The sequence below is a fragment of the Paramormyrops kingsleyae genome, chromosome 24 (assembly GCF_048594095.1).
Source record: "Paramormyrops kingsleyae isolate MSU_618 chromosome 24, PKINGS_0.4, whole genome shotgun sequence".
Classification (NCBI taxonomy): domain Eukaryota; kingdom Metazoa; phylum Chordata; class Actinopteri; order Osteoglossiformes; family Mormyridae; genus Paramormyrops; species Paramormyrops kingsleyae.
In genome coordinates this window covers 27,393,884-27,419,156 of record NC_132820.1, presented here as the reverse complement: position 1 = coordinate 27,419,156, position 25,273 = coordinate 27,393,884, and the positions used below count along the sequence as shown (strand labels likewise).

The 25,273-nt window shown below is 44.9% G+C and overlaps 1 long non-coding RNA gene across 1 annotated transcript in view; it reads right to left on the bottom strand.

Moving 5' to 3' along the window:
* Positions 1-12,115, bottom strand: part of LOC140582421 (uncharacterized) — a 28,365-nt gene extending 16,250 nt beyond the window's left edge. Inside the window, exon 1 of the long non-coding RNA XR_011985387.1 lies at positions 11,956-12,115. This is a non-coding gene — a long non-coding RNA (uncharacterized lncRNA). The remainder of the gene's footprint in view (positions 1-11,955) is intronic.
* Between the last annotated feature and the right edge of the window lie 13,158 nt (positions 12,116-25,273).

Genomic DNA, 25,273 nt, shown 5'->3' with positions numbered 1-25,273 from the left:
CTTTACTGAGCAGCGGATCCATCACTGTCACTTCGGCCTGAGAGAATCAGCGCTCCCTGACTGGCGAAAGTCACACTTTTACGGAGGGAGAACTGAAGGCGTGATTCACCTTATTCAATATACGCGTGGTAGGCAAGAATCCTACCAGATATGAACAAAATCATCGTTAACGTGCCAAACTGATACCCAGTCCTGGGTTATTATGGGATATTATCCGGACCCCCGCCACCCTGCAGAAGATCATTAATACAGTTTGTGAAACCCTCATGAAATCAGTTTATCAGGGTAGCGAAACATGTCACAGATACCAGCCTCTAAAATACCTGCGACAGGCGGAAATGGGAAGAAGTTTGCTTGTAAGGAGGATCGTTGGTCCAGAGCCTCTCCAGGGAGGTAATACTGAATACGATCGTAATTAGGAAGCTCAGATCCATATTAATGCACCGATGACGACGGGGTACCTGAAGTCGGCTACTTATTCGCCAGCTTCTTATTTGCAGGATCCACGCCACATAAATGGGGGATGCTGTTTTCATTTATAATGTACTACAGAATGTGCAGTTAAAACAAAGAAAAAAATATCACTGACAATGCACCAAGACTGGCAATGCACTAAGACTGGCAATGCACTAAGATGGCAGCATGAGGTCATTGCACAAAACTGTGAGGAAATGCAACCCAGGTTGATCAGAAGGATAGTGTGGATGGTAGAAAGAGCCATGAAAAGCATTCAAAACCATTCAAACTGAGCTCCAAGATCAAGGTACGTCACTTACTGATCACACCATCCGTCGCCTTTTAAACAATAATGGGTTCCATGGAAGAGAATCCAGGAGGACTCAACTATTAACAGAAAAACATGAAAAAAGCTAGAGTGGAATTCAGCAAAATGCATATTGACAAGCCCCAAAGTTTCTGGGAGAATGTCCTTCGCACTGGTGAGACAAAATTGGAGCTTTTTGGCCAGTCACATCAGCTCTGTTTACAGAAGCAAAATGAAGCTTTAGAAGAAAAGAACACCAAAGCTACTGTGAAACATGGAGGAGCTCGGTTTTGTTCTGGGGCTGCTTTGCTGCATCTGGCACAGGGAACCTTGAATCTGTTCAGGGCACAATGAAGTCTCAAGACTACCAAGGCATCCTGGAGTGAAACATACTGCCCAGTGTCAGAAAGCTCAGCCTCAGTCACAGGTCATGGGTCCTCCAACAGGATAATGACCCAAAACATACAGCTAAAAGCACTCAGGGATGGCTGAGAAAAAAAAAAACATTGGAGAATTCTTAAATGGCCCTTTATGAGCCCAGATCTTAATCCTATTTACCATCTATGGGAAGATCTGACAATTGCAGTGGAAACACCACCCTTCAAATCTGAGACAGCTTGAGCAGTTTGCTCAGGAGGAGTGGGCCAAACTACCTGTTGGCAAATGCAGACGTCTCATGGTGAAGTACAGAGATCGCTTGTTGGCAGTGATTACTGCAAAAGGTGGTGCCACAAAACACTAAATTAAGGCTACTATCTCTTACCTCTGTGCCATTTTCACTTGTTTAATTATATGAAATATTCAGCTGAATCAAAAATCAAAGCAAAGTCTGATTTGTGTTAAATATGGAATAAACAATAAGGCATGCCGTTAAACTTTTTTGAGTTTCAAGTTATTTCAAAGATAGTTATGTATTATTTCTATTTTTATTTTTTTGGAAGGGTACCAATCCATTTCTCCACATTTTTCATTGTAAAATATTCATTAACTGACATTACTTTATAGAAGTCTCTTTTCACTTTGACCTTAAAGAGTAATTAAAGAGTTTTCTTGTCAATTCTTCTCAAAAGAACCAAAACGTTCTGACCATGATTTCATGACTTACAGCAGTTAAAGGGAAAACATCCAGGGGATTAAGACTTTTTTGTAGGCACTGTATATATACACCAAAATATGTATTGTGTATAAAGTCAGAGGTTTGTGTAAGTCAGCCGCAGCACATGTGCACGCACATGTAATAGGTATAAAAAGCTCATGTGTAAGTATGTCACACAGCATTAGCATGTCATACTTACCTTTGTTAGAGGACATTCCCTGTGGATAAATACAAAGGCAGGGAGGGTTTAGAGATCACAATGATTATTTTCCCAGTGACGATTTGCACCTTATAAGCTGTTTTAGTGTAGCAAGAACAATTCTGATGGAACGGTGTGATGAATTGGCCCTGGAACATACCAACAGGAACGTGCTGACAGACCAGGGACATCTCAGCCAATTTTGAGTTCCTTTATTCCACAAGTCGTGGCTGGTAAGAGCCGACTGTCAAGACAGTATATAAAGTTTCCCGAGTGTGGATGTAGGGGCCACAATACAGTGCAATTTGAAGCAATGTCTGGATCTCCTAATGTTGTCGGTGCTATTGTCTGCACGCCCAGACATTGAAATAGAAGCACCATCAGAGAATGAACCCACTTTTGTGAACAGATGGGTAGTAATCCAATTAAATGTATTCAAAATATACACTCACCTAAAGGATTATTAGGAACACCTGTTCAATTTCTCATTAATGCAATGATCTAATCAACCAATCACATGGCAGTTGCTTCAATGCATTTAGGGGTGTGGTCCTGGTCAAGACAATCTCCTGAACTGCAAACTGAACGTCAGAATGGGAAAGAAAGGTGATTTAAGCAATTTTGAGTGTGGTCTGAGTATTTCACAATCTGCTTAGTTACTGGGATTTTCACGCACAACCATTTCTAGGGTTTACAAAGAATGGTGTGCAAAGGGAAAAACATCCAGTATGCGGCAGTCCTGTGGGCGAAAATACCTTGTTGATGCTAGAGGTCAGAGGAGAATGGGCCGACTGATTCAAGCTGATTGATGAGCAACTTTGACTGAAATAACCACTCGTTACAACCGAGGTATGCAGCAAAGCATTTGTGAAGCCACAACACGCACAACCTTGAGGCGGATGGGCTACAACAGCAGAAGACCCCACCGGGTACCACTCATCTCCACTACAAATAGGAAAAAGAGGCTACAATTTGCCAGAGCTCACCAAAATTGGACAGTTGAAGACTGGAAAAATGTTGCCTGGTCTGATGAGTCTCGATTTCTGTTGAGACATTCAAATGGTAGAGTCTGAGAGAATGGTTTAGGGAAGATGGTGGCGCAGGTGGTAGTGCTATCGTTCGGCAACTGGAAGGTTGCAGGTTTGAGCCCCGGGTCCTTCTGACCCCATCAAAGTGTCCTTGAGCAAGACACTGAACCCCAAATTGCTCCCGGTGTGCAGGTTGGTGCCTTGCATGGCAGCCTCCGCCACTGGTGTATGGATGGGTGAATGTGAGGCATAAATTGTAAAGCGCTTTGAGTACTCGTAGGAGTAGAAAAGTGCTATATAAATGCAGTCCATTTACCATTAGAGTCAGAATTTGGCCTAAACAGAATGAGAACATGGATCCATCATGCCTTGTTACCACTGTGCAGGCTGGTGGTGGTGGTGTAATGGTGTGGGGGATGTTTTCTTGGCACACTTTAGGCCCCTTAGTGCCAATTGGGCATTGTTTAAATGCCACGGCCTACCTGAGCATTGTTTCTGACCATGTCCATCCCTTTATGACCACCATGTACCCATCCTCTGATGGCTACTTCCAGCAGGATAATGCGTCATGTCACAAAGCTCGAATCATTTCAAATTGGTTTCTTGAACATGACAATGAGTTCACTGTACTAAAATGGCCCCCACAGTCACCAGATCTTAACCCAATAGAGCATCTTTGGGATGTGGTGGAACGGGAGCTTCGTGCCCTGGATGTGCATCCCACAAATCTCCATCAACTGCAAGATTCTATCCTATCAATATGGGCCAACATTTCTAAAGAATGCTTTCAGCACCTTGTTGAATCAATGCCACGTAGAATTAAGGCAGTTCTGAAGGCGAAAGGGGGTCAAACACCATATTAGTATGGTGTTCCTAATAATCCTTTAGGTGAGTGTATATTTAACTACTTTTCAGTATTTTGTGATTTGCATTTTGCCGGATGGAAAAAATTGGGAGAAAATACTTTGAGAGATGGTGTTTTATGTCATGCCCAGCTCCGTCTGATCTTCGTGTGTGCCACGCCCACCTCGTTACCTCGTGTGATTGCCCGATTGTAATCACCTGTGGCTTGTTAAGTTCAACCTGTCTGGTGTATTTAGTCCGTGTCTGAGTCGGTATTCCCCAGTTCTGTCATTGATGTTTAGTCGCTGTCTGCCCCGTGTCTTGGAAATAAACCCGTGCACTTGTGTATTCTCGTCTTCCTGCCTTGTCATTCCCCGCGATCGTGACATTTTATGTATTTAAAATATTTTTTTAAATTAACACAAAATATGTATTTTTATTTATTTATTTTCTGTCATTTTAAGAACCTTCATCACCAGGCTTAGATCTATCTTCAAAGTAACAGGGCTGCCAGCTCACACATCTAACGTGACACTTAACGCCAGTTCATAGTTTCACCTTTTCGGTTTTCAGTGTCGTTTATCTGTTTAACACGTTTGTTGTCCTACGCATGTATTTGTGCACAATCTATGTTTCATAAGTGTCAGTCTATTCCAAATCTAAATATTTAATATATTCACCAGAGAACAATTTGAAGAAAACAAATGTGTTCTATGGCACCTTTAAGCTTAAAGGCCTCTATTAGCAGCAAAATGGTCATGCAATTTGGGTTTAAAACATAAAAATGTTCCCTGCACTGTGCTTGCAGCATTTAATGAATTGCCCCTCTCTGTTTCTTTGCATTACACTTGAGAAGCCTGTAATTGAATATGCCTGTAATTCAATAGCAAGTGTCCACTGCAAATCTCTACATGTACATGAGTTTAAGTCATTGTCTTATTGTTTTAACCCAATGTATTTTGTGTCAGTTTGTTTAAATGTTTTAAACACAGACAAAAAATTGAAGGCAAAATAATTAATTTATTTAACAGAAATATTATATACATATTACATATTATGTTATATAATCTTATATTGACCTTATTTTGAACTATCCTAACTTAATCTCATCCTATCCTGTTATACAACCGTAACTTTATTTTATCCTATGTAATTTCATGTTATAGAACCTTATCTTAATATCTTTTATCTTAATCTTATACTATGTTATTTTATGTTGTACTATAGGTAAGATGCCATCAGGGCCCTGCGATTTTGAGTTTAGCTAGGCTTAGTATCACATCATCCTCAGTTATACATATATTGGTCATAGACGATGCTGCATTCGTATTAATTGGTGGTAAGTTACTTGTGTTCTCTACTGTGAACACCCGTGAAAAATAATCATTAAACTCATTTACTATATCAATTTCGTTATCAATTATAAGGCCCTTACTATCCTGCAAATTAGTGATTTCAGCTTTTAGGAGCTCTCTTGGAGTTAAAATATTGGAAGAAACCTTTACTGTCATCCTTAGCCTCCAATGCAATTTTTCTTTCTACATCCCTCTTTGATAGCCTAATGTTATTTTTTAACTCTGCCTGTAGACTTAGATACTCCTGCTTAATTTTGAAATCATTAGTTATTTTCCAATTGTGGAACAGAGCCCGTTTCCTCCTGACTTTATTCTTAATTTCCTTAGTAAACCACCTTGGTTGTCATTTCCTAGATTTAGTTTTGCTGGAAACAGGTATGAAGTCCTCTTGCACTTGCAACAATGTGCTTTTAAAAAATTCCCATGCCTCTTCAACTGTTTTGCTATTTAACTCTGTCAAGTTTACAGTTGGTGGTGGGGCCCTGGCGGGCGGTCCGGGGAATCTTGGGACACTCTGGGCCCTGCTAGGCGGATTGGGGGGTTCGGTCTGGGCTGGGCGGGGTGTCTGCCGCTCCCCGGTCGCCGCGGGTCCGACCCCGGGTGGGGGGGGGGCTCTTTGTATGGGCCCCCCTTGGATCATCCTGCAGTGTTGGGGGGGAGGCGTGCCGGGTCGCTGCGGTGGGCGGCGGCCCGTCCTCCCGGGGGACGGGCTGGGGGGGCTGGGGCTCCCCCGGTGTGTGGGGGGCCGTCCGCCGGGGGGTGGGGGGGGTGGTCCCGGTGGGTGGGGCCCTTCGGCCCTGGACCCGCCTGCCCCGGTGGGGGGGTTGCGGGTGGGGCTGGGGGGCTCGCCGCCCGTCCTCCCTCTGCGGGCCTCCCTGTGCGGGGGTTGGCGCCCCCTTAGTCCCTCGCGGGCTCCCTCTCGGGTTGGGCGGGTGGTTGTCTCTGGGATGCGTGGCTGTGGGCCCTTGTGCCGGGGGGGCAGTAGGGTGGCCTCGGTTGCCTGGTTCTCCTGCCTTCGCCTTGGGCCTGGGGGGGGGGGGGGGGTGCTGCCGCCTCCCCTGACGGCATTAAATGCCAGCACATCCAATGACAAATCAGGTCACACCTACACTTGCACATGCATACAAGACTGGTTGAGCGATCAATATCATTATTATTATTACTTTTTAGGGTATGTTATAGATTTAGGAATTGAAATATACATATATAACGGTACGATTACGTGTGTGTACAGTATGCTACATATATATAATGCCGATTTGTATTAATTATTATTAGTATCACTGATGTTGTTATAATTCTTGTTGTTTGATGAGTGTTATGTTTCTTATGGTTGTTTGTATTCTGTATTCCCCTATACTTCATTTTTTTCCCATCCCGCCTACATTATTAGTGTTATTATTTCTGTATACCTTTTTTTTTTTCTTTTCTCTCTCCCCCTCTCCCCATGGTGATTGATGTCTGTTATGGTTACGCTTGTTGTTTTTGTACCCCCCCTGTTTTTCTCCTTTTCCACGGTACTGGTGAGTTCGGAGCGGCCACAATCTTTACTCTTGAATGTAATGTAAAATAAAGTTGTCCTCCGAAGAGGGGGGGTGGTGGTGGGCAATAAAAAAAAAAAAAAAGTTTACAGTTTCTAATTTCTGTCTCATACCATTAAAGTTAGCCTTCCTAACATTGTATACTTTTAATTTCGACTTTGCTCTTCGGACACTAAAATTAACCTTGAATTTAATCATGTTATGATCACTACCGTACAATTGGTTTAAAACCTCTAATTTTCCAATCCTATCCTGGTTATTAGAGAAAACAAGATCAAGAAGGGCTTCTCCCCTGGTAGGAGTATTAACAAACTGAGTAAAAAAACAATCCTGTACTAATTCCACCATCTCAAGTTCATTTACAGAAGAGCCAGAGACTGTGTCCCACTGTATCCCAGGTAAATTAAAATCACCCATAACCACCACATCATTTTTATTACTCATAATCCTGATATCATCATATAATATTCTGCTTTCCTCTACAGCTACATTAGGTGCTCTATAACAAACCCCGACAATTAGGCCATTTGAATCTTTAGCATCAAGTTTTATCCATACAGCTTCTGAATTTTTATTTTTATCAGTGAGTTCCCTTGCCTGCAAGTTTTCTTTTACGCATACTGCAACACCACCTCCCTTCTTGCCTATCCGGTCTCTATGGAACAACGTATAACCATCCATATTATATTCATCACCATCATTGTCACTCATCCATGTTTCAGTTATTCCTATAATGTCGTGATTGTCTGAAGAAATTAAAGCCTCTAAGTCATTAATTTTGTTTCTAATACTCCTAGCATTCAAGTACAGACCACTAATGGTAGGCCTTTTACAGTGTCTACTTTTAATATTTATTTGGGCTTTCCGTCTCTCCCCACATAAATTCTTAACTGACCTCCCTGCCCCCCCAGTCCCTAGTTTAAACATTCCTCAACTATTCTGCATATACGCCTCCCCAATACACTGGTTCCCCTATGGTTCAGATGCAACCCGTCCGGCTTGAACAGGTCCCACCTGTTCCAGAAGGTCTTCCAGTGCCCCTTAAATCTGAACCCCTCTTTCCTACACCACCATTTTAGCCACGCATTTAATCCTCTTATCTCAGCTAGCCTGACTTGCACGTGGCACGGGAAGTATTCCAGAGAACACCACCGTGGATGTTCTGCTTCTAAGCTTATCCGCGACATCTATAAATTTATCTTGCAGAACAGCCCTCCTGCCCTTTCCTATGTCATTGGTGCCAACATGCACCACGACCACTGGATCCACCCCGGCTGGGGCCAAAAGCCTGTCCACTCGATCTGGAAGGTCCCCTACCTGGGCACCAGGCAGGCAAGACACCGTACGGAACCCTCTATCACAGGTGCACACATAACTATCTACACCTCTTATAATTGAATCCCCTACTACCACAACCTCCCTCCTACTGGGGTTAGGCGGCTCCTTGGTGCCCAAGGGCTCACCTGCCTCCCCAGTCTCTTCCGGCTCTAAAGCTGGAAGCACCTGAAAGCGGTTAGACACCGTTACTTCAGGTGATGCCGCCTCTGTGAATTGTGTACGCCCTTTTCTACGTGTACGACCTACGTTCACCCAGCTCTCTCGACCTACCTGTTCATCATTCTCCCCCCTCCCCGCTTGTGACGTGCACACAGTCTCCCTAGAAGGCATATTAACTCTCTCCTTTAACTCATTGTTATGTTGGATGAGAGCCAGTCGCTCCTCTAGGTCACGAACCTGGACCATGAGTGGGTCAACTAACCTACATTGCTTGCAGACAAAGTCCGACTGGACGCAAGCATCCAGAAGGGCAAACATCTTGCAAACACAACACTGAGCTGGCCCCATAATTACCTAACTCACTATGTCCCCGTCCTTTACTCCCAGCCCAGTATATTAATATAGAGTATTTAAACTTTTAGTTAATCTAATTAACGTATAGTTAAAACAAAGTGCCGAGTACACCAAAACACTAAATTAACACTTGCGTTAAATCGGTACTTTATTATAAATTATCCGGCAGCGTCAGCGATAACAACCTTTAAATTAAACTTTTAAAATAACCAAATTAACAATTACTTACCCGAGACTAACTTCCTGCTGAACCACGTTTAGCTAAACTAGAGCGAAGTTGCTCTAGGGAGGCCAAAAAACCACAAAAAAAACCCTCTCAAAGCAGGCTACTGCTGGAGCGGGAAAAAAAATGGAAAATGTCCTTCCGGCCCCGACCGGCGACCGAGCAAAGCTCAGGAGCAACTGTCCTTTTAGAGTTAATGTTACCGATGTTCGATAATATTACCCGCGGGTGTTTGATGCGAAGGACGCAGACAGAAACGCCACTCGCGCCCGCAGCTGTCGGTAACACTCACAAGGACAGACAAGTACACACGTAAAAATAAGAGTAAAAAATGAAACAACAACAACAACAACCACCCACATAACCGTGCTGGCACACAAACACTCAAATATACTTTACAGATAATTCAAATCAAATCAACCGCTTCAACAGGCACACAACACAACACAAGTGCACACAGCGACTACACCACTCCCGAACAGTACAGCAATCCCAGCAGCCTCTACAGCAATCCCAGCAGCCTCAATCTCAAGTACACCTCTTTCAATCTTGGGAGTAAAACAGAGGATCCAGAGAAAATTCATATAACACTAGGAGAACATGCAAACCTCACACACAGAGCAAAAGTGATCTTTGACTCCCAGCCCCCAAAGGTGTGATGTAACTTATGTGTCCTGAGCCTCTGCGCCATCCAAACCCGAAAAATCACCCAACCATCAGTCTGTTTGTCCTGGGCAGAGTCACCTGGGGCCCGTGCCAAGCAGCACAGGGCACAAGGCTGGGGTACATCCTGGGCAGGACGCTAGTCCATCACAGGTCATATACACACACACTCATACACTATGGGAAATTGTAGAAGCACCAATTAGCCTAAACAATGTCTGCAGGAAAACATTCATGCATACACCGAGCAGCAGGGGCATTGCTAGAGATTGTGGGCCCCATGAAGGCATATCATATTGGGACCCCCAGTCCAGACCAATCCAGCTATTCTATGTTCAGGGCCCAAAAATGAAAGGCACTCTTCTCAGGTTCTGGAAGAAGCTGAGGAGGACTACGCCAAGAGATATAGACACGGCTACCATGGCTGAAGGCGGCCATGAGATGGCCAGTGATTGCCCTGCTGGCCAACAAGATGATAATGTACAGCAGGAGAGCAGCCCACTTGAGGAGACTAGCTCAGACCTGGAGAAAAATGACGGACAGCAGGAGAGCAGCCCACTTGAGGAGGCTAGCTCAGACCTGGAGAAAAATGACGGACAGCAGGAGAGCAGCCCTCTGGACGAGGCTAGCTCAGACGTGGAAAAGATAGACAGACAGCAGCTTCGACGCAGAATAATCAGAAGCCGACTGGGCAGGGGTACCCAGGCTGAGGTCTAAACTGGACCGGAGAAAAACAAAATCACAAAGTGATTTGGGGAAGGCTCCCGAGCAGCAGAAAAGGCCCATGAGGCAATTCAACAGAAGACGACCTTTCCCAAATGGCACAAAGTCAGACACCGAACTGGTTAGACCGACCAGTCCAGCCATGAAACAATTGTAAACTGGACCTGGAGGACAGGTCAGCCAATACAGCAGCCTCTTGTATGTTGATGAGTGCCATGAAAACAAAAATAAAGTGTACTGCTGACTTACATGCCGAGTGGTCAGTGAGTTTTATTCCTCCTATTATCATTTACTTTAGCCCAAACATACAGGTCAGACTTTCAGATATGCAGCCTTTAAAAAAAAAAAAACAGAATCACTAAAATTATTGTATTGTACATATAACACAAAACTCAGTTTGCTAGAGAAATTCTGATTAGGGGATTCAAATTTTATTACGGGGGGTGATACAGAGGTTTCCACTCCAAATGCACAGAAATGGGTGCTGAGGTCATACAGGCCTTTGCTTCTATTTTGTCTTAAGGCAAGATTCCCACCAAGTTACACACTGACAAAATGAGATAACGTTTCTGTGGCTTCGGGTGGACCGAGGCATCGCGGGAGCAGAAACACACACAGAAGCTCGCTTACTGAGAAGAGCGCGCTCTTTATTATCGGTCATGGAAAGGAACACATCAGACACCCAACGAGCACCGAATCTATTACATATAGGAAATACAAGGTTGTCAGATGCCGAACTGTAGGATGCACACATGGTGGGAGATTTACGTAAGCTAACTCACACGAGGATCGGACCGGGTACACACAGGACTCGGGTAAACACACGAGCAACAATAAGGAAATGTAACCATTAACATTAATAATAACAATACAGCAAGGGCTATTTACAACTGCACGCGGGGCGTGCTGGGACACGCGTCCAGCCGGTGCTACACTGCCCCCTCCTCAGACGTACAGGTGTTCCGGGCAATTCGGTTTCCCCTGTCTATCAGGAAATAATGTTTCCCCTAATATTAAAGCAAAGAGGTATGTGAAATGTCTGAAAATCACTCGGGTACATTATTACATGTGAATACTGTATTGTTATTAGTACGGAGGCCCAGGGTTGCTGTATACCTGTTTTAACAATATCCTGGATGTCAGGAAATAATGTTTCTCCTAATATTTAGGCAAATATGTATGTGAGATGTCTGAAAATCACTCAGGTACATTATTACATACGAATACAGTAGATCGTCACGCATAATATAGTCTTATAAGCAATACTATACCGTTTTCATCAAGAAATATCCCTATCCAGCGAATTAAATACTTTCATTTATTATCTGTAAAAATAAAAAACATGTGATGTTTTAAAATATATGGCTTACCTCAAGAGCTTCGTAAAAAGGCATGAAAACAACAGCGAAACCGTGTACTAATCAGCGCGCGACAGGGGAAACTGAATTGCCCAGAACACCGGCGCTGGACCTTCTTCCCAGCACAACTTCCAGGGGTGACCATGCCCAGCGACTCCCACAGCCAGGCTCCCTTCTCCGGGGACACACAGCGCATGGGGCTGCTGGAGACTTCCGGCAGTGCGGCCTCCTCCTAGCCCCGTAATGCCGCCTCCGCTGCCTCGGCTAGCCACCCCTGGCGGTCGCGCTACTTCTCCCAGCTGGTCAACTCACCGCTGAGCTGCTCCAGCTCCTGCTCCTCCGCAGGTTTCAGCAGCCGCTCATGGTCACGATGGTCCCGCTCCTGCTGCTTGTCAAGTCCGCGGCGCTCTGCAGCCAGCCGGGCCTCCCAGCTGCGGCACGTCTCCTCCCGCTCCAACAGAGCAGCCCCCGCCCGCTGCGGATTCTCCTCACTGACGAGCAGGGAGCTCTTGACGGCCGGTGAGTGGCAGGAGCGGCTTCAGGGCGCGCTGTGCGGGTCCGGTGAGTCCTGGATCAGGGTTCCCACAATTCTGGCAGAATATATTTCCATGATTTTTCCAATAATTTTCCAGTTCCATAAGAAATTTTTCCAAAACCCACAACTTTGTAAAAGTTGTTCAATTATTAAGAAAATTAATCCCAACATTAAAATAATTATACGCAGAGTGTGAATTACCCCTCCATAATTGGGGGGTACTGCCTTCATAACACTTCTATGACCATTACGCTCCGCTACCGCGTCAATACGAATAGTCGCCACCAGGATCAATGTTAAGAGTGCAAGATGCGCTAGGGGTGTTTACTGACATGTATGTAACACACAGTCATGGTCTGGACATGCGACAAAATGAGAATCAATGCAGAAGATCTCATTATCCTTATCCCTATCCAAAAGAACTTGGTTTTGCTAACTCTCAGGAATTATCCTAGAAGTAGTATACTAGTAAAAGTAATAAGCCTATACTGTACATTTACAAACAGCCTGGTCAGGTCCAGCAGTCTGGAGTTATTCCTGCCCTCTCAGTCCCCCCAGCTCCAACAGCCTTCAGAAATAAATATTTACCTATTAGGCTAATATCTGTCTTGATGATACAGTAGATCTTAAAGTACAGCTTAATTTCTAACTCACCTCTTGGTCCTGCACACTGTCCTCATCCTGCCATCTCCCTGCTGCCTGCTCACTGTCCTCATCCTGCCATCTCCCTGCTGCCTGCACACTGTCCTCATCCTGCCATCTTCCTGCTGCCTGTACACTGTCCTGCACACTGTCCTCATCCTGCCATCTCCCTGCTGCCTGCTCACTGTCCTCATCCTGCCATCTTCCTGCTCCCTGCTCACTGTCCTCATCCTGCCATCTTCCTGCTGCCTGCTCACTGTCCTCATCCTGCCATCTTCCTGCTCCCTGCTCACTGTCCTCATCCTGCCATCTTCCTGCTGCCTGCACACTGTCCTCATCCTGCCATCTTCCTGCTCCCTGCTCACTGTCCTCATCCTGCCATCTTCCTGCTGCCTGCACACTGTCCTCATCCTGCCATCTTCCTGCTCCCTGCTCACTGTCCTCATCCTGCCATCTTCCTGCTGCCTGCTCACTGTCCTCATCCTGCCATCTTCCTGCTGCCTGCACACTGTCCTCATCCTGCCATCTTCCTGCTCCCTGCTCACTGTCCTCATCCTGCCATCTCCCTGCTGCCTGCTCACTGTCCTCATCCTGCCATCTTCCTGCTGCCTGCTCACTGTCCTGCTCACTGTCCTTATCCTGCCATCTCCCTGCTGCCTGCTCACTGTCCTCATCCTGCCATCTCCCTGCTGCCTGCTCACTGTCCTCATCCTGCCATCTCCCTGCTGCCTGCTCACTGTCCTCATCCTGCCATCTTCCTGCTGCCTGCTCACTGTCCTGCTCACTGTCCTTATCCTGCCATCTCCCTGCTGCCTGCACACTGTCCTCATCCTGCCATCTCCCTGCTGCCTGCTCACTGTCCTCATCCTGCCATCTCCCTGCTGCCTGCTCACTGTCCTCATCCTGCCATCTTCCTTCTGCCTGCTCACTGTCCTCATCCTGCCATCTCCCTGCTGCCTGCTCACTGTCCTTATCCTGCCATCTCCCTGCTGCCTGCTCACTGTCCTCATCCTGCCATCTTCCTGCTGCCTGCTCACTGTCCTCATCCTGCCATCTCCCTGCTGCCTGCTCACTGTCCTCATCCTGCCATCTTCCTGCTGCCTGCTCACTGTCCTCATCCTGCCATCTCCCTGCTGCCTGCTCACTGTCCTCATCCTGCCATCTTCCTGCTGCCTGCTCACTGTCCTCATCCTGCCATCTTCCTGCTGCCTGCACACTGTCCTCATCCTGCCATCTTCCTGCTCCCTGCTCACTGTCCTCATCCTGCCATCTTCCTGCTGCCTGCTCACTGTCCTCATCCTGCCATCTTCCTGCTGCCTGCACACTGTCCTGATCCTGCCATCTCCCTGTTGCCTGCTCACTGTCCTCATCCTGCCATCTCCCTGCTGCCTGCTCACTGTCCTGATCCTGCCATCTTCCTGCTGCCTGCACACTGTCCTCATCCTGCCATCTTCCTGCTGCCTGCACACTGTCCCCATCCTGCCATTTCCCTGCTCCTGTGCCTCTCCTGCCTTCTGCTGACCACCACATTCCTTCATACACATTAAGTTTGCAAAATTGCACCTATACTTTTAGTGTAATGTTCTGTAGCTCTTAACACTAATATTTCCTACTTACTCTTCTTTTACCACCAAAAAAGTATCTGATGTCTCCATCTTTCCTTTTCCTCGTAGTGTGTCTGTGAATAAAATCTAATCTATATCTAACAAAGCAGTATCTGGGCTACCAGATGAAGCCTCTAAAAGTGTCTAGAAATATGAAATTGTGGAATGCAGAATCAATGCCACTAAAATTCAAATAATAGGGCTTATTATTTGCTAGGTATTTTTTTTACGTTGCCCCTATAGGTTTCACTTATAGTAATGTTTTTTCAGAGCATAACGTTAGACCTTCTTATGCATTAATATTAGCCTAATAACAAACCACACAGGCTAAGTGGTGAATTAATTTCAGAAAGGTAGAATTTATTCGTGATAAAATCTGAATGAAAACATAGGGAGTTCATCTCCTTGGAAAATGACCATGATCGATTTTACCTCACCAAATAAGCCTGGTTTAAATAGAGAACTTAGTCAATTTAACTAGAAAGATAAGCTAACGTTGACTGTACCGGCCTCAGAAGGACAATGGTAAGTAATTCAACTTATAAAGACGTCAGCTTGCATTAGTAGATGAAACACTTAAACGAATAAATGAAGGTTGTAAAATAGATTTTCAACAGGCTAGACTTCTGCTGGCTATTTACACTTACCAATGCACGACAAACAGCACCATGACAGACAAACACAATGAACAGGTCACTCAATGAGAATGAATGACGCAACCGAGGTGGTTCTAGCGCTGAGGTGGTTAAAATGGTACGGTCCACATTAGGGGTGTTTGAAATTGTTTTAAATAGAAATTTTCCTGCAAGGTGAGGTTAGCTTTTTTTTTTCTTTACAACAAAACAAAAATGTTAAGACCCCCCCAAACTGCTATTTTTGTCTCTTTGGGGGGGGGTCTGGGTCTTGATCGGGGGGTACTGTACCCTCCAGTTCCCCCCGTAATTCTAACCATGTGTCTATGCTGCTGAAATGAGCCTTGCATATTGCGAGTTGGACCGAAATCATCTCAGTGAATTTCAGTTTGGTATTTGTAAAGCTGGCCTATCCAGTCATGCAAAAGGTAAAACTTCTTAATTAACTATATGCAGTGGTGTAAAATTTAGCTTTCTTTCTTTTGACATGAATTAACCTACATTAATTAATTAAGCTACATATCACCCATCCATGTTTCCTAGCATTTACAGCACTGGAATGAAAATGATGCAAAACTTAATTAAAGCACTGAACAGCTGTTACCATCCCACCAGCAGGGGGCAGGGCTGCCTTTCATCATATCAAGCAATGCAGTGTGAGGCTTCCTATGCATCTTGCTCCCTCCCTCTCCGCCTTGGCTTTGTTCAGTCATCTTACTTTGTGTTTCTGTGCCTGTGTGCTTTGCTTGTTTCAACTGGTTTTAGGATCTAAACTGGTCAAAGACCATGGGGCAGCTGGTTAAGGAGGCTCACCAAAGCCTACACTGTCTGTAGTCTACACTGCCTACCCCTCACCCAACAAATCGTCAGTCTCATGACACCAGGCAGATGGTACTGGAGTGTTAATACCAGAACATCCCGACTCCGGAACAGTCTGTACCCTCAGGCCAACAGAAGGATCAACTACTGCCACCCTCTGCCAGCTGTGCCCCCACCCCAGGCACTATGGTAATGGTCACCCAGCTCACTGCACTCTGCACCTTACATGCAGTTGCACCTGCTTTTTATACTGGACTGATAAGCACCAGTCACTTCATGCTACAGTTTCTTCTTCCCTACGGTCCTCATATGCATGTATATTGTCATGTATAGGTTAAGTTTTCTGGACTGATAAGCAGCAGCCACTTTGCACTGCACATTCCGACTCCATACCCATATCTATAGTTTACATTGTTATGTATATTTCCTGTATGTATGCATGTCTGTTTTACATTGGTAACTACATATATTTCTTTATTCCATAAATTCTACAGAATAGTGGAATACCTGCATGGATTCAAATTCCCCGCTGCATTCCACTGTGCGTTTCTGTTTATCAGTGCCGTCCTTCCACGCACACGGACTCTGCCACGGGAATGTGCACACGTACGCCACACATTCACACACATCACGTACTTCACATACTCGCGTATCACATCTGCCATTTCCTACCTGCTTCACACCCCCATCAAGATTATCCATTGTTTGTTGCAGTTTCTGTTAAGCAAATAAATGCTTTTTTATTAAACCAATCGCTGTTTTGTGTTCATTCAGGTAGGACAGAAGCCAGCATACTATCCAAAGAAGCCCCACAGCCTTCAGGTATATTTATGTTCATTGTTGAACTACTTATCTGATGGGATTTGGTGGGATATGAGACTGATTAAATTACCAGTATCACCCAGCATCAACACATCCCAGTTTGCTGTTTTGACCACTCTAAATCATGCATAAGATGTTGCTTGTTGGCCATAACTGATTACAGAAGCATCATATACTTTGATGTGAACTAATGTGCAGCCAAACTGTTTTCCAGCAAGCTCACAGAATACTTTTTATTGCATAATTATTTTTATATTTGTTTTGAAGAATAAAATATAGTTATTAAGGAACTGTGTGTGGTTTATCTGTTAAACTGACCACTGAACTTTAACGTAAACAGAGGAAACATCACATAATGCTATAATCACAATTAACACAAATGCTTCGTCAAGAACCCCTGGGTTACATCACAAGCGACTGTCTCTGTGAGTGAGTGGAGTCTTTGGCTCTGTAGCCCTTCGTGATGGTGTCTGTATCTCATGTCCTGCTGTTCCCTTGCACGCTGCTCTTCCAGTGTAGGTATTGAGGCACTGAGGTTGTCTGTCAGGTGGCTGAGGTGAGTAGAGTTGCACCACCTCTTCCAGTAGCTGCACCAGGACCCTCCCCGGTAGAGCTCAGCCTGGCAAATGGTCAGTATTAGGGTGTACTCACACTTGGCCCGGTTGCCTTATATCATGCCTGAGCATGATATAAGGCTTCAGGTGTTTCATTCAGACCCATTGCCAAAAGTGTATAAAATCAAGCACCTAGCCATGCAGTTGGGTTTACAATCATTTGTGAAAGAATGGGTCGTTCTGAAGATCTCAGTGAATTCTAGCCTGGTATTGTCATTGGATACCACCTTTGCAAAATGTCAGTTTGTGAAATTCCTTTCCTGCTATATATTCCACAGCCAACTGTACGTGGTATTATTGCAAAGTGAAGGTGTTTAGGAACAGAATCCCAGCGACAAAGTGTCAGGCCACGTGAAGTAACAGAGTGCTAAGGTGCATAGTGCATACAAATTGCTAATGGTTTGTCGACTCAATAACTTTCTCTGGCATTAACTCCTGCACAAAAACTGTGTACTGGGAGATTCTTGGAATGGGCTTCCATGGCCTTGCAAGCTTCACATCACCAGACACGATGCCAAGCATCGGATGGTGTGGCGTAAAGCACACCACCACTGGGCTCTGGAGCAGTGGAAATGTGTTCTGCGGAGTGACCAAATCGTGCTTCTCTGTCTGGCAGTCAGATGGACAAGTCTGGGTTTGGCAGATGCCATGAGAACGTTACCTGCCTGATTGCATTGTGTCACCTGTAAAGTTTGGTGGACGAAGGATAATGGTATGGGTAGGGTACCATATTTGGTGAGATGAAAAAGAGGACGTGTCCGGGGATGTTTTTCACGTTCACTGGCCAATCAGACAGCACTTCTTTTATAATAAGTGTTCCCTAATCATCTTGTAAAACGAAAATTCACGTCCGGTGAAGGCAGACACAGAAAATATTAGTATATGTATATGGAAAGTATGTTTTTTTCAACAAAAGTTACAAAATGTTAAAAAAGCAAAACTTTTTTAAACCTAAAGCAAATGATGCAATTCACTATAATTTTTGGAAGTTGACTTCAGTCAATCATTCTTATGAGCCAAGTAGGCCTGTATACACTGAATTTGACATGATATATTCTATCCTAATAAATATTAAAACAAAGTCTTAAGGGAATAAGCAGGGGATTCGTTTTAAAGAAGCAAAAAAATATGTAATAATAAAATAAATTCAAATATAGAGTGAAGTGCCCAGAATTTGGAAGAGTTTATGGCCGAGGTGGGAGGGGTCGGCGATGATCTCGCCAGGTCGCCTTTTTGTTCTTGGGGCAGGTAGTGAATCACTGAGGTTGAGGCCACTGAGCTTCTCTGCTGCTTGGACGATGCCCTGCAGCCTCCGGATGTCTTATATAAAATATTTAATATTAATTGTTGTGTCTATCATTAGGAAAACAGCGATACTGAATGGGGAGTCTTAAGTTCACCACTACATTTTAACACCACGTTCCAGATCTACAATAACATAACCTGAATGTATTATTTTACAAACGACCATTTCAACAGGGTGGCGAGGTGGTTAGTGCTACTGCCTCACAGCAAGAAGGTCCTGGGTTTGGTCCTGGGTCCTATCTGTGTAGAGTTTGCACGCTGTTTGTGTGGGTTTTCACTGGGGGCTCCAATTTCCTCTCACGGTCAAAAAATGTGCAGGATAGGTTGATTGATTGGTCTAAATTGGCCCTGTAGTGTGTGGGCGACTGCCCAGGGTTGGTCCCTGTCTGTGCTCATTGTTCCTGGGATAGGCTCCCTATGACCCTGGTTGGGATTAAGTGGTTTCAGAAGATGGATGGATGGACAACCATTCTGTTGAATATATTTCATTATTCTAATTTCAGTTCCAAAAATGACTTGACCTTAAGAAGAACAGTGTTCTTTACTTTTTAATCATTTTCCCACTTTTTGCTGCTGTTCTCTTTCAAGACGAAGGGAATAATGATAAACTGAGGTAAGCCTTCAGCAGCATTTACCTGGTTACACTGTAATGGTGTCACGTCGAGGGCAAGGACAGAGGCGAAGACAGGCATGGAGGAAAACCAAAAGGGGCTTTATTAAAGAAAACTACACTACAGGAAGGGCAAAGGAAACAGACCACAAGGGGTCCAAACAGGGTAGGGAGGATCAGGCAAGAACACTAGACACAGGAGACACTGGGGAGCACATGCAGGCAGCAACATCAATGACTGGACTGAGGATCGCAGGACTGAAGGACACTTTTTACAGGGCATGTGAGGGAGCAGATGGGACAGCGGGGAAGACAGCAGGCTATACGTACACTAAGATGGGAGACAGAGTGGAAGAGGGCAGGACAAGACACCAGATGGGCACTGCTGCGGGACAAGGGCGCAGAGACCGAACACCACTAGGGGACGAGACAGACAAGGGTAGGCAGGGGCAGCACCAGGACAGGGCACTCTGGGGGCAAGACGGGACACCACTAGGAGAACTGGGGCCAGACTAGGGACAACCAGGATGATAGAACGTACATCACACACCAGGACAGGTCCACAGACGAGTGATAACACGGGACAAGAAACATTTCGTGTGGGTTACAGGAGCTGGGGAAGACAAGACAGGCCGTTAACCATACAGAGGACACAAGCGGAGCAAGGAACTATATGGACTGCAGACCCGACAGGACAAGACCACACAGGAGTATTCTAACCATGTGTCTATGCTGCTGAAATGAGCCTTGCATATTGCGAGTTGGACCGAAATCATCTCAGTGAATTTCAGTTTGGTATTTGTAAAGCTGGCCTATCCAGTCATGCAAAAGGTAAAACTTCTTAATTAACTATATGCAGTGGTGTAAAATTTAGCTTTCTTTCTTTTGACATGAATTAACCTACATTAATTAATTAAGCTACATATCACCCATCCATGTTTCCTAGCATTTACAGCACTGGAATGAAAATGATGCAAAACTTAATTAAAGCACTGAACAGCTGTTACCATCCCACCAGCAGGGGGCAGGGCTGCCTTTCATCATATCAAGCAATGCAGTGTGAGGCTTCCTATGCATCTTGCTCCCTCCCTCTCCGCCTTGGCTTTGTTCAGTCATCTTACTTTGTGTTTCTGTGCCTGTGTGCTTTGCTTGTTTCAACTGGTTTTAGGATCTAAACTGGTCAAAGACCATGGGGCAGCTGGTTAAGGAGGCTCACCAAAGCCTACACTGTCTGTAGTCTACACTGCCTACCCCTCACCCAACAAATCGTCAGTCTCATGACACCAGGCAGATGGTACTGGAGTGTTAATACCAGAACATCCCGACTCCGGAACAGTCTGTACCCTCAGGCCAACAGAAGGATCAACTACTGCCACCCTCTGCCAGCTGTGCCCCCACCCCAGGCACTATGGTAATGGTCACCCAGCTCACTGCACTCTGCACCTTACATGCAGTTGCACCTGCTTTTTATACTGGACTGATAAGCACCAGTCACTTCATGCTACAGTTTCTTCTTCCCTACGGTCCTCATATGCATGTATATTGTCATGTATAGGTTAAGTTTTCTGGACTGATAAGCAGCAGCCACTTTGCACTGCACATTCCGACTCCATACCCATATCTATAGTTTACATTGTTATGTATATTTCCTGTATGTATGCATGTCTGTTTTACATTGGTAACTACATATATTTCTTTATTCCATAAATTCTACAGAATAGTGGAATACCTGCATGGATTCAAATTCCCCGCTGCATTCCACTGTGCGTTTCTGTTTATCAGTGCCGTCCTTCCACGCACACGGACTCTGCCACGGGAATGTGCACACGTACGCCACACATTCACACACATCACGTACTTCACATACTCGCGTATCACATCTGCCATTTCCTACCTGCTTCACACCCCCATCAAGATTATCCATTGTTTGTTGCAGTTTCTGTTAAGCAAATAAATGCTTTTTTATTAAACCAATCGCTGTTTTGTGTTCATTCAGGTAGGACAGAAGCCAGCATACTATCCAAAGAAGCCCCACAGCCTTCAGGTATATTTATGTTCATTGTTGAACTACTTATCTGATGGGATTTGGTGGGATATGAGACTGATTAAATTACCAGTATCACCCAGCATCAACACATCCCAGTTTGCTGTTTTGACCACTCTAAATCATGCATAAGATGTTGCTTGTTGGCCATAACTGATTACAGAAGCATCATATACTTTGATGTGAACTAATGTGCAGCCAAACTGTTTTCCAGCAAGCTCACAGAATACTTTTTATTGCATAATTATTTTTATATTTGTTTTGAAGAATAAAATATAGTTATTAAGGAACTGTGTGTGGTTTATCTGTTAAACTGACCACTGAACTTTAACGTAAACAGAGGAAACATCACATAATGCTATAATCACAATTAACACAAATGCTTCGTCAAGAACCCCTGGGTTACATCACAAGCGACTGTCTCTGTGAGTGAGTGGAGTCTTTGGCTCTGTAGCCCTTCGTGATGGTGTCTGTATCTCATGTCCTGCTGTTCCCTTGCACGCTGCTCTTCCAGTGTAGGTATTGAGGCACTGAGGTTGTCTGTCAGGTGGCTGAGGTGAGTAGAGTTGCACCACCTCTTCCAGTAGCTGCACCAGGACCCTCCCCGGTAGAGCTCAGCCTGGCAAATGGTCAGTATTAGGGTGTACTCACACTTGGCCCGGTTGCCTTATATCATGCCTGAGCATGATATAAGGCTTCAGGTGTTTCATTCAGACCCATTGCCAAAAGTGTATAAAATCAAGCACCTAGCCATGCAGTTGGGTTTACAATCATTTGTGAAAGAATGGGTCGTTCTGAAGATCTCAGTGAATTCTAGCCTGGTATTGTCATTGGATACCACCTTTGCAAAATGTCAGTTTGTGAAATTCCTTTCCTGCTATATATTCCACAGCCAACTGTACGTGGTATTATTGCAAAGTGAAGGTGTTTAGGAACAGAATCCCAGCGACAAAGTGTCAGGCCACGTGAAGTAACAGAGTGCTAAGGTGCATAGTGCATACAAATTGCTAATGGTTTGTCGACTCAATAACTTTCTCTGGCATTAACTCCTGCACAAAAACTGTGTACTGGGAGATTCTTGGAATGGGCTTCCATGGCCTTGCAAGCTTCACATCACCAGACACGATGCCAAGCATCGGATGGTGTGGCGTAAAGCACACCACCACTGGGCTCTGGAGCAGTGGAAATGTGTTCTGCGGAGTGACCAAATCGTGCTTCTCTGTCTGGCAGTCAGATGGACAAGTCTGGGTTTGGCAGATGCCATGAGAACGTTACCTGCCTGATTGCATTGTGTCACCTGTAAAGTTTGGTGGACGAAGGATAATGGTATGGGTAGGGTACCATATTTGGTGAGATGAAAAAGAGGACGTGTCCGGGGATGTTTTTCACGTTCACTGGCCAATCAGACAGCACTTCTTTTATAATAAGTGTTCCCTAATCATCTTGTAAAACGAAAATTCACGTCCGGTGAAGGCAGACACAGAAAATATTAGTATATGTATATGGAAAGTATGTTTTTTTCAACAAAAGTTACAAAATGTTAAAAAAGCAAAACTTTTTTAAACCTAAAGCAAATGATGCAATTCACTATAATTTTTGGAAGTTGACTTCAGTCAATCATTCTTATGAGCCAAGTAGGCCTGTATACACTGAATTTGACATGATATATTCTATCCTAATAAATATTAAAACAAAGTCTTAAGGGAATAAGCAGGGGATTCGTTTTAAAGAAGCAAAAAAATATGTAATAATAAAATAAATTCAAATATAGAGTGAAGTGCCCAGAATTTGGAAGAGTTTATGGCCGAGGTGGGAGGGGTCGGCGATGATCTCGCCAGGTCGCCTTTTTGTTCTTGGGGCAGGTAGTGAATCACTGAGGTTGAGGCCACTGAGCTTCTCTGCTGCTTGGACGATGCCCTGCAGCCTCCGGATGTCTTATATAAAATATTTAATATTAATTGTTGTGTCTATCATTAGGAAAACAGCGATACTGAATGGGGAGTCTTAAGTTCACCACTACATTTTAACACCACGTTCCAGATCTACAATAACATAACCTGAATGTATTATTTTACAAACGACCATTTCAACAGGGTGGCGCGGTGGTTAGTGCTACTGCCTCACAGCAAGAAGGTCCTGGGTTTGGTCCTGGGTCCTATCTGTGTAGAGTTTGCACGCTGTTTGTGTGGGTTTTCACTGGGGGCTCCAATTTCCTCTCACGGTCAAAAAATGTGCAGGATAGGTTGATTGATTGGTCTAAATTGGCCCTGTAGTGTGTGGGCGACTGCCCAGGGTTGGTCCCTGTCTGTGCTCATTGTTCCTGGGATAGGCTCCCTATGACCCTGGTTGGGATTAAGTGGTTTCAGAAGATGGATGGATGGACAACCATTCTGTTGAATATATTTCATTATTCTAATTTCAGTTCCAAAAATGACTTGACCTTAAGAAGAACAGTGTTCTTTACTTTTTAATCATTTTCCCACTTTTTGCTGCTGTTCTCTTTCAAGACGAAGGGAATAATGATAAACTGAGGTAAGCCTTCAGCAGCATTTACCTGGTTACACTGTAATGGTGTCACGTCGAGGGCAAGGACAGAGGCGAAGACAGGCATGGAGGAAAACCAAAAGGGGCTTTATTAAAGAAAACTACACTACAGGAAGGGCAAAGGAAACAGACCACAAGGGGTCCAAACAGGGTAGGGAGGATCAGGCAAGAACACTAGACACAGGAGACACTGGGGAGCACATGCAGGCAGCAACATCAATGACTGGACTGAGGATCGCAGGACTGAAGGACACTTTTTACAGGGCATGTGAGGGAGCAGATGGGACAGCGGGGAAGACAGCAGGCTATACGTACACTAAGATGGGAGACAGAGTGGAAGAGGGCAGGACAAGACACCAGATGGGCACTGCTGCGGGACAAGGGCGCAGAGACCGAACACCACTAGGGGACGAGACAGACAAGGGTAGGCAGGGGCAGCACCAGGACAGGGCACTCTGGGGGCAAGACGGGACACCACTAGGAGAACTGGGGCCAGACTAGGGACAACCAGGATGATAGAACGTACATCACACACCAGGACAGGTCCACAGACGAGTGATAACACGGGACAAGAAACATTTCGTGTGGGTTACAGGAGCTGGGGAAGACAAGACAGGCCGTTAACCATACAGAGGACACAAGCGGAGCAAGGAACTATATGGACTGCAGACCCGACAGGACAAGACCACACAGGAGTAAGGAAACGGATCACGATTGGGTAAGAGAGAACTAGGACCAGGACGACAACACAACAGAACACCATAGAGACACACTGGGTACACAGTAGGGCAAACATGATGCTCAGACAGGGGCACCGCACTAACAGGAACCAAACACGGGCAAGAAACCAGAAAAGACAGGGAACGCAAGGCACAACTGACACACAGACCAACACAGGGTGGACAGCTGAAGGGGACTGCAGGGCAGGAGGGCCCAGAGAAGCCGGAGCATTGGCCACGGATGGTGGCTTTTCCCAAGGACAGTGGGCTGGAGACGTCTTGGACCTGGAGTGAAGACAGAAACAGAGGAAGGGAACAAGCAGAGGGTGTGGGGGGAACAAGACTGCAAGGCAAGTTAAAGTTTATGGGAACACAGGTGACCTGTACAACATGCCCTTAATGAGGGATACGGTGCTTAATAAATAAACAATAAATAAAACACAAATACATAACAGGGCTAATCATCTTTATGTGTGTGCAGTTTAAACAATGAAATCAAATTAACTTACCTGGGGATTTTAGTAATTCTGGAATTCTGAAAAATAATACTTTAAAGAGCAGTTTACAAATCTACTTAGAAATATACATTATTCTCTTAATAAACGTTAAACATTATTATGAAACATTCCACATATACATCTAAAAATGTATCACACTTAATTCATTATCTTTGATACTCTTTCAATTATTTAATGTTCCCCAAACAGCAGCAGCAGAACCACAACTTCATCTTCTTCATA